This window comes from Oreochromis aureus, linkage group 9 (assembly GCF_013358895.1).
Source record: "Oreochromis aureus strain Israel breed Guangdong linkage group 9, ZZ_aureus, whole genome shotgun sequence".
NCBI lineage: Eukaryota > Metazoa > Chordata > Actinopteri > Cichliformes > Cichlidae > Oreochromis > Oreochromis aureus.
Genome location: NC_052950.1, coordinates 28,895,691 through 28,906,476, shown reverse-complemented (window position 1 = coordinate 28,906,476; position 10,786 = coordinate 28,895,691). Strand labels below are relative to the sequence as shown.

Sequence of the window (10,786 nt, the reverse complement as noted above, 5' to 3'; positions counted from 1 at the left end):
GCACACAAAGTAAACTGCACGCTTTAGTTGTGAAGCAAAAACACTGAAATCGGAGTAATAACACGTTCGAGGGGAACGATAACGATGACAAGAGTCTCCCGATCGTTTACTCTTGCTGTCCTGTGAACAGCATCGGCGTGGTGTTAATTGTTTGCCGTTTTCGCGATCGCGTCGTGCATGAGGATATCACCAGGTAAACGCGCGACATTTTTAAACATTTTGTTGTTCAACAGCATCAAGACTGACGGAGTGTTTGAGATAACCTCACCATTCTTCTTTGGCAGTAGTAGTCTTTAGCAGCGTTTAAATAACCGTTATCAGATTTGATGTTTTTGTTACAGACTTTTCAAAAAAGTGTTTTGCTTTTCTTTCACAAATGTGGGGGTTAAACTGTGTTAAAATGAACTAAACAGTGATGTCATGTTTTGTGATGAGGACCCAGGCACAGAGAGACTTGATGAATTTAAGAATCTTATGATTTAATAAGGAAATTTGCAGACTTGCACAGAGAGGGTAAAATTATGATGACTGATAATGGAAATGAAGACAACAGACGATGAGGACAGGGAGGAACAGGGGTTTAAATGCACCAAGGAGACAGTCAGAGGGAACACGGGACAACGGGAGACATTTAAGGATGCAGGGACTGACAGAGACGGGGAAGAAGTCTCATCGTGACGAGTAAAGTTTACCTTGCCTGGATGGGCAGCTCTCTGGGTGCTCAGCACCCCCAAAGCTCTGATCTTAGAATGGCCCCTGATGGTGGCTCCGGGAGATTTTAGGGAGGGGCACTGAAATTCTGGATTCTAACGGGAAAATCAGGAGGGTTGGCATGTATGGTTGTGGCAACATCACTAACCTTGTCAAACACCTCAGAGTAAATCATATCACAGAATATGACGAGCTTATGTTGAGGCGAACTGAAGAGGAGGAGAGGGACAGGTGCTGCTAGGGCGAGACAGACGTCTCTCACGGAGTCCTTTAGTGCTGCAGGCAGGCAAGGTGTTCAAATAGCGCACAACCTCAGTTTTTTTTATTTCTATATGATGAATTCTGCATTATTAAGTGATAAGAACAAGTAATCTGATGTCCTGTAATGATTTTGATGCTATAATTTGAGATACAATAAATAAAATAAGTTTTTGTACAAAGTATCAGTGTCGGATCAGTATCGTGGATACCGTGGTGGATTTTTGTTTGATATGTATAACTATGTAACTATATACACTATATATCTATGCGCACTGAACATATATATTTTAACTTTCATGTGGAGTCTTAAGCACAAGACATTTTGCTTCACCGAGGTTTATTAAGTTGGTACTGTAACAGGGCAGTTAATGTAAGGGGAGAGTTCTCCTGAATAATTTACTCTCCGGTAACTAACCTTTCCTGATACACACTCAACGTCTTTTTAACGCAGCACAACCAAAACAGTAACATTGTAACAGAGATCCTGCTGCTACCTGTTCGTCTCTGTGTTGCTCTGTTGTCTGTGCTTAAGGCTGTACACCCCGGGGTTTTGCTTTGCTTGCTTTCTGCTATGTAATTTTCTTGCTAAATGTCTGTATGTATTTTTCCTGCTGTTCATATGATTCAGTGTATTAAACTCTGTTCCAAGAATTCTACTCTTTTACAGAGCATCTTTTTGAGTGTCTTGATTTTAATTGGATCTAAGAGGGTTGGATCTCCACATCGTTGGTGGGAGAAGGTTATCAGGATGGCTTCAAAATTTGCGACCACAATACCACCCTGAATATTACTTGGTATCGGATGGGAAAGGAAATCAGTGGTATCGCACATCACTACTCCGCAACTGCCTCGTTTGAGTTTTGGACGAAATTGATTCTGGGATATTGCATTTCGTCATTTCGAGCTGATTGGAGACAAGAACAGCCAATCAGATATTTTTGCATCCAAGTCTGTGATTGGCTGGGTTTGTGGCACAACTATAACGGTGTAGAGAAAGAGTTGAGCGCGCACGGGCAGAAATGTTGAGAGCACGAGCAACACATTGCGAGCGAGCGCAAATGCAAACGCTGAGCGAGAGGGGCTGCTATTGTGTGTATGTATGGATAATAGCAAACACTGAAATACATTTTTTGCACGCAGAAATGAATTTTGTTCACTCAAATTCAGCTTTTCTTTGCTCAAAATAAATTTGTCCTCAAAATACAACACTTGCACCTGCAAACTTTTTTTTACGTGCGCTCAATTTTTTTTTACGTGCGCTCAGAATAGTGGCACAAAAATAACGCCATACCCGAGAGCCGTCGCCAGTCCCCTTCAAGCCCTTCCCCAAACTGCAGCACTATTCACACTTCCTCATCGTTACCAAGGATGAGGAATCCTTGGTAGTGAAATCTATTCGTTTGCACACTTACACACACACAGCTGTGGTTTCCTGTTTTGCTACACTCTGGAGAGCCTCGCCTTTAACGGTCTTCTCTCACAGAGAGCAACAGAAAACTTCATTCAGAAAACTTCGAAAAACGCGAGATTGACTGAACTCAGTTCAAAGTTACCTTGGCACTTACCTTTAGATGTGAGAGGTAGTGATGGTCCGCTTGAAGCTGATGCTCCGGTGCGTGTGTCAAAAGATCAACACGCTGCTTCAGAAGCACTGTGTCGAGGCTTGATTCGTTTGGCCAGAGTCACATGATTAGTGACATCTGAAGCTTCATTAGAACGTACTTTTTTTTTTTAATTGAACTTTATTGAAACACATTGAGTGTAGAACATACAAACAGATGAAGTTTACGGAAGAACATGAACATACAGAACCAGGAGTAAAAATATCTTATGAGTACACACAAAATTCACATATATATATTGTTCTGAGAGGCTTGTTGTTGGTTGAGTCTGATATTGATTGTATGTACAATTCCATATCCTTATAAAAAGGCAGAAATATGATGTTTTATTAATAAACTTACATTTATGGATAAAAATCTTAAGCTAAAAGTATTAAAAATTTATTATTAAAAAACCCATTTATCATTCTTCCCGGAGAACTTAAAGAAACAGAATAAATCATTTTCCCATCATTAAGAAAACTCCTTTAAAATATGGACATTAACAAAACTGCTAAATTCCTTCCAGAATCTCTGTGTAGAGGAACAGTACAAAAAAAGATGTGCCACAGTTTCTGGATGATCCCCACAGAAAGTTCAATTAGTATTTATGTCTCTTTTAAATGTTACCATATAGTGACTGGCTGGGTAACATTTATGAAGAATTTTATATGAGATTTCCTTCACCTTGTTTACAATTAGATATTTATGGGGATCATCCAGACTGTCTTCCAGGTGATATCTGGAACATGTCGGTTCGGTAAGATATTATATATATGGGAGAGACACGATATCTTCTTGGAATAAACTACATATTCTCTTATTGCTGTTACCAAGTTCCTGTGAAAAGCAGATTTTTCCCACTGCTGACTCAGCTGGATCAGGGAGAGTGACTGAGGTGGATATTGAACTGTCAGTGTTTTATATAACATTAAAGTACCTGAGGGTATGGCACCAAGCACCACTGAGAATTCCCGAATACTGATGGGAAAATTATATAGTGTAAGGAATTCATTGTAAGTAAGTAGTACTCCCTCTTTATTAACCAGCTGAGCCACCAATAGGATCCCATTTTGGACCCAAGTTTCCAGGAAAAGTGATTTATTTTGAAATAAAATATCTCTGTTGTTCCAGATGAGGTATTTGTGTGGTGAGAAGTTGTGTTTATAAATGAGGGTCCACGCTAAGAGGACCTGCTTATGGTTGCTTATGGTTTTTCCATATAAAATTAAAGAGCACGCGGCCAATGTCTTTACTAATTTTCTTATCCAGATGTAAGTAGAGAGCAGCATATGCCAGTCGGGATATCCCTTCAGCTTTAGTAATTAACACTCTACCTTTCAGAGATAAATCCTTTGCAGCCACTGGCTGAACTTTTTCGGATTTTTTGTATAATCGGAGTGAAGTTTGACGAGCATCTTGACTTTTGGTCTTTGGATATTAACAGTTGATGGCAAACATCTTTGAAACCCATGTGACTTCTTATTTAACATAAATGATACAGATAGCATTTGCAGTGCAGCCTTTAATTGCTAGCAATTCACATTTTTTAGATTTAGACATAAACCAGATGCCTCAGAGAAATCACTAATAACACTAAGGGCTGGACGGATTTGATTTGCATTCTTCAAGAAGTGGTGGTGTCATCAGCTAGCTGGCTGATGATGAGCTCCTTATCAGCTATGGTGATTCCTTGTAAGTAGTAATATACCGGCAGTATTTTTGCCCCGCCTCCACCCCCACACCCCCTCAGCCCCTCCCCACCACGTGTACATGAGTGTGTTGCCCCCTGGAGTGACAGGTGCCTGGGAGGGTGCGATCCTAGAGCCCGCAGCTGTGTATTGAAATAAAGAGGCACAGATCATGAACTTGTTTATGATTCAACTGCAGGATTTATTCTGCAGATTCGCCTCCCAGGGGGTTTACGCTCCTCCTGAGTGCTATGCGCCACCTAGTGGTATCTTTTAAGTAATGGCATGGAAGATGTAAAGTGTAATTAGAAAATACTGAATCAACACTTAACGATGTAACAAAGACCAAAATATAACTGGGGTGTTCCCTTTTTTTCTTGTATGAAAACATAAACTGAACTAACATCCCCATAAGTCCTTTTATCTCTTAACTTTTTAACTATTAGTTTAATCCAGATTTATCAGCCATACATTTCAACTTAAACACATATGTTAACCTTTACAAGTGCATGTACGCGTGCGTGCGTGTCCCCTGTAGCCGGTGGCTTTGCTCGTGCATGTGAGTTCAGGGTCATATGAGTTCACATGTGTTCAATAGAATTTTATTTAATGAAACCATTGTGTGTTTTATTTAAACTGTTTTTAAGGATTGTATAGGTCTCAGTGCTCTGTTATTTACACATAGATGATTTAACTAGTTTAGGAGCATTTTACTTTTCTTTTTGTGCTCTGAAGCACACAGAGGCTAATAGTTTTAAACAGTGCCATAAATAACAGGTATCCCTTTAGAAATAAACTTTTCTTGTGATACTTCTAAAAACACATTCATACCTAGCCACGCTAGCACTGTATAAACCCCCAATTTTCCTTTAATGCAACTAGCCCTATAATTATCTACTAGTCACAAACACACTGCAACAGTAAGACTCAATGATTACACATAGATGATTTAACTGCTTTAGGGGCATTTCACATTCTTTTGGTACTCTGAAGCACACAGGGCCTATAGTTTTTAAACAGAGTACCACAAACAACATGTATCCCTTTAGAAATAAACTTTTCTTGTGATACTTCTAAAAACACATATTCATATCATACCTAGCCACACTAGCACTGTATCAACCCCCTATAATTATCTAGTAGCCACACTCTGTAACAGTAAGACTCGATGATTAGACATAGGGGGTTACAGGTAATCTCCCAACAGTCAGCAAAACAAGTCATAAAACAATAAAAGCGGGTTCTTTATCAAGAACATCCCAGCACACACATCCCAACTGTAGTTCCATAGTTTCCACCTTTTTTCATTACAAACAGTTCCTTTATCTCTCCATGTCAGAGGTCAACTGAAACCATGTCCAACTGAACCTCCAAAGGTTTTTCCAGGACAATCACACCTCCTAGTGACTAACTGTACCTCTGTAGTTTCAACCTTTTTTCATTACAAACTGCTCTTTTATCTGTCAATTACACTTTCTACTGACCAACCGAACCTCCGAGGGGTTTTCTTTACATCCTACTCTTTTATCTCTACTTCTCAGAGGTCAACTGAAACCAACCCCACCTATATAAAAACACCCTAATCAGACTGTCACGGTTCTGGGTCAGTGTTGACCCAGCATTTTGAGTTTCTTATATTTTGGTTTATTTTTGCATTATGGATTATTTTCTGATGTTCTGGTGCTTTGTTCATTATTATTATTAGCAATAAAGCTGTGTATTTTGAAGTTTCTTCCGCCTCCGTGAGTCCTGCATTTTGGGTCCTCTCTTCCTGCCTGCCTACAAACAGACATGACACAGACACCCTGTATTTTTCCTCACTACTACACATCAGCCCTTGCGAGCACAACGCTTCGTTCAGCAGGACGGACAGCAAAGCTAACAGTGTTCTTTTGTTGTTTAACATGGAGTTCATATATGGTAAGTAAAACAAGACTGTTAATGTATTTTTAAATTTATATCATAGCATATCATAGGATACTCAATGTGTTTTCTTTTCTAAAACCAAAGCCTGATTTTTAGGAGCTCATCACAACGGGACAGCATACATTTCACATACACAAGGTTTGTGTTTCTTTAAAAAAAAAAAAAAAAACTCACTCGCTCACACAAAACAGTTTATGTCTCGTTGTTTTAGAAGCAATCTTATCTGTTTCTGTTAGGATGCATGGGTCGTTGACCCAGAGGTTTTGAGTTTATTATATTATTTATCATTTCTAGTCTTTGGTTTCTTTGTTAGAGTTCTGTCTTATGGTTTATGTCTCTGTGTTCTCTAGTTGCTGTCTCCCTGTGTTCAGTCAGAGTCTGTGTGTGTAGTTCAGTCTGCGTTATGTTTCCTGTTTTACTTTGGAGGTGCGTGTCTTATGTTAATGTGTCTGGTTTTGCTTCCCCTGTTTCGTTAGGCCTGATTTGCCCCAGCTGTGTTTCCCTCCTGTTGCCCATTCCCTGATTGCTCCCTCTATGTATTTAAGCCCTGTGTTTCAGTTTGTCATTGTTGCGATCTCCCCTTATCTTGCTGTGTGTTCTGTCTGTGTAAGTTTAACCTGGAAGTCTCAGTTTTGTTACCTTTTGGAGTTCAGCATTAAAGCTGTATTTAAGTTCACCTTTTGTCTCCGACTGTGTGCACATTGGGTCCTCCTACTACCACTCCTGCCTGCACACAGCCTTCACATAACAGTTTCTCATATAGTACCATTCAAAATGTATGTTTCTGTCTCTTTCTACAGGATCACAAGCCTATATAGGGCAAACTACACCTAAAAAACACAGGGTATATACAGTGTTACACATGTTTTAAATATAAGAGTGTTTTGTTTAAACCGTGCATTAACTGTCCTTATCCCCCCGGACACAGGGTCAATAAGCTGTCCAGAAATACCTACAGCAGCGGGAGCAATAAGACCAAGCCTTACATTAGGTATGTATACAAGTCTCTGTGTACATGACAACCAATTTAAAGGAAAAAAAAGGTTTAAATATTTACAAATGTTCTAATACACCAGACCTGAGACAGAGTACGCAGCGTGTCAAGAACCGGGGCCATCCAGAATAACACAGACCAATGTGTGAGTGTAGTCATAAATAAATCAAAAGACCCAAACATATCCTGTTGTTTTGAAATGATACACTGTGTGTGTGTGTGTGTGTGTGTGTGTGTGTGTGTGTGTGTGTGTGTGTGTGTGTGTGTGTGTGTGTGTGTGTGTGTGTGTGTGTGTGTGTTTAACACACGTCTATCTCCACAGCAATCACACAACCCCTTCCCACGATGCGGACCATGACGACCCCTTGATGCTTTTGGAATATATACGCGATATTGAACTCCCAGAACAACAAGAAAACCCACACGCTTTGTGCAACAATGGAGACTAAGAACCATTCTTCATCACCGGACCATACATACACGCGAGTGCCTGCCTTGTGATTTCAGCGATATTCCTGAGTACAGCCTATCAGATTTCAATATAGTTGACATACCCACTACGCCAGAATGTCTCAGAAACAACAGTGATACAGACATAGGTTTTGAAGAAGGCTGCATAACAGACTCGCAAATATCACAGACATATGACGCATACTTAAATGCAGCAAACACCTCTACTTTTGATCAGAGCCATTCTGCTTCAAACAACGATATACTATCTTTGATCGATGCTAAACTCAGCCAACATCAACAAGCAGTACAGAGGGATGTGCAAGAAATAGCAGCTAAAGTCAGCCAACATCAAGAAGCAGCACAGGGGGACTTGCAATTAATAGCAGTGGCTCTAACTAGTACCCAGCAGGCAATAAACAATACCTGGGGTTTATTAGATCTCATTAGTACCAGATTGTTAAATCGCTGACTTTTAAAGTCTACACCATGGACCCACCCTGTAAATTATTCAAACACAATGATGGTACCTCCACTCGAGCTAAATGGTTTCACTTTGAGGCTTTTAGCCAGTGGGCTGCGCAAATAATAAACAAATGCGAAGTTTTGCATGCAAGACTTAGTAGTGTCGCTGTAGCAGACAGTCCTGTGTCTAATGCACGTCCTTGTCCAACTCATTCTGAAGCTGTTGCCGATGATGCTGTTTATATCGATGTTGTTGCTCATGCAACCGATTCACATCCAGATATGCTGCTGCTGCCGCTGCTGTAGGGACTGTTGTTACTCAGGCTACCGCTGATTGTCTTATTGCTGAGGCTTCTGTCACAGCTGATCGGGAGTGTGCACCTGGCGTACATGCGTATCTGGGTGCCGCTACAGCTGCTGCTGACGCATCACCACACAACCCCTCAAACAATGGAAATTCCTTAAGTGTTAACCATTCACAAACAGGTGCTGCAGTATTCGAGCCCATTGTTCAGTCTGGGGCAGGCAGTCACAGTCAGCGTAGCATTAGAGAGATACTTAATTTCAACGCCCGAGAATTGCGTGAGCGCCTTGATTTTAGGGACATAAGTCTTGATGATCCAGAACAAGTGTCAGAAAGAGTTAGAAGCTGCTTAGCCAATGTGATAGAGCTTTGGCTGGATCTCAGCAGGGTCATGTTCTAAATGTGGTCCTGCGTGGACCCTCGTTGGCTTCAGATGGTCAAGCTGTTTTAAATCCTGATGATCAGTATGACCCTGACCTGTTTCTCGACCAAATAGCTCAAGTTATGCAAAGTAATGACGAATTTATAGGTGATGGTGAATTAGAGTTTATTGTCACGGTTGTGCAAAACAGTAGCGGTGGCGGCGGTGCTATAATTCGCAGGGTTTGTGGAGTGTTCTGCTGGTGAGAGATAGCAAACCACAGATCGTTCTATTGAGAGATATGGAGCCAGAGAGGCAGAGGAGAGGTTCTGTCGTGTGGGAGTATTTTTGTTTGATTTTGGTCAGTTTTGGTTGGGTTTGCCAGTTTTGTGTTCTTTTTTTTTTTCTTTCTTTTTTTTCTTTTTTGTGGGTTTATTTTATCTAAAAACTTGTCAAATTGTCAAAAATCTGCTTTTCATAATGTACATATCATGAAATAACTTTAGAAAGACTTCCATTTGACTCTTTTACATTTAATGTAATAAAAAATATATACTTTATTTTTAAAGTAATCTTAAATGTTATTCTACAAATGTGCAGCAATTTAATGTGTTTATTCTTTTTAACTGATAGTCTGTGGAACCCAGGACGACCAGATACCTGCATCTCTACCAGTTTCTGTGCACTCCAGCCTCTTCTGAGAGGGTTTTTTTTAAGGCAGGAGAAATTACTCCATGAAAACAAGCAGACTCGGCCATCACACAGTGGAACAAATTCTCTTCTTAAATAAAAATGAAGGGTTACCTTAAATGCATCATGTTTTTAATTTGCAAGTTAATAAGCATTTTCCCTTTCCAGTTCACAATCAATTCTGCCCCCAGGTCAAAAATATGTATAAAAATATTGGCCTAATATAATATTATTAATAAACATACCTGTTCAGCTGTCCAGTGATTAATTGTATTAGTACATGGAGGCAGGGCCTCACAGCAGAAGCATACTCCATAACGTGTTGTACATTATAATGTGTATATTATATGTATTTTTCAGATATTACTATCTACCAACATCAAGAAGTTGCAAACAAAGAGAGACCACACCGTGGCGCTTGTTTAAACAAGGAAAGTTGATCAAAATGTTTTAAACAAATAAACAATTTTTTCACCCAAAAAATACATGTTCAAAGCAACACAACGGTGACCCAATATCAGACAGGAATGTAAACTCCACTCTGTAGAGTTGGCTGTCATTATCGAGCAGTTAGTTTCAGTTCGTTGTAGATTCAAGCTGCTCTTCATATTTTTGCCCACCAGATGTCACCAGACAGGACTGTTGAAAAGCTTCAAGTAATGAACCGTTTTTCAATACAAGCTTCAATTCTTCAGAAAGCTTCATTTGCCCATCACTAGAAATTGTGCATTAGCGCCACCAACTGGTGTGGAGTGTGGACCGAAATGACAAAATAAAAAAATCCCCCCAAACAAATGAGTCTGCCTTAAAACCCCAAATATGGCCCGATAGCTTTCACTTATAGAGTTCTTGCGAAATAAAACAACCAAGTCCACTTTCACTTTCATATCGTAAAGCTTTTTGATCAGTCGTCTTTCAGCATCATACTACTGACAATGCAATAAAACCATGTCCTATTGTTGCCTGTTCTCTACTGCACTCACACTCCCCTGTACGGTGTTTCCCTTTTAAAAGTAATTTGCCATTCAAACCAGTGTGCCCGAATCTAAGTCGAGATATAACCGTCTCCTCTCTCTCCAAAAGTTGAATCTGTTCATCTGGACGTAGCGTTTTGCTTCCTGTGCTTCTCATTTCTCCTATTTTCCTTTGGACTTTGTAAAACCATCGCCCTTTCCTCTCTTCCTCTCATCGCTTTTGCCACCTTTCCTTCATTTTGTGCCGTATTATACTCTTGATCTCTGTCCTACTAACAACAACAACAACAATAAACTTTATTTATATAGCACATTTAAAAACCAGTGGTATACCAAAGTGCTGAACATATGAGAGGGT

At 39.9% G+C, this 10,786-nt stretch overlaps 1 long non-coding RNA gene across 3 annotated transcripts; it reads left to right on the top strand.

Annotated features, from left to right (window-relative positions):
- Positions 1–5,537: 5,537 nt before the first annotated feature.
- LOC120441788 lies at positions 5,538–9,709 on the top strand. Of its 3 annotated transcripts, XR_005614283.1 has the most exons (6): positions 5,538–6,184; positions 6,275–6,328; positions 6,991–7,034; positions 7,119–7,181; positions 7,267–7,329; positions 7,507–9,709. It is a non-coding gene; the product is annotated as an uncharacterized LOC120441788 (long non-coding RNA). The 3 variants fall into 3 exon arrangements; XR_005614284.1 differs by lacking the exon at positions 6,991–7,034; XR_005614282.1 differs by lacking the exons at positions 6,275–6,328; positions 6,991–7,034.
- The last annotated feature ends 1,077 nt before the right edge of the window (positions 9,710–10,786 follow it).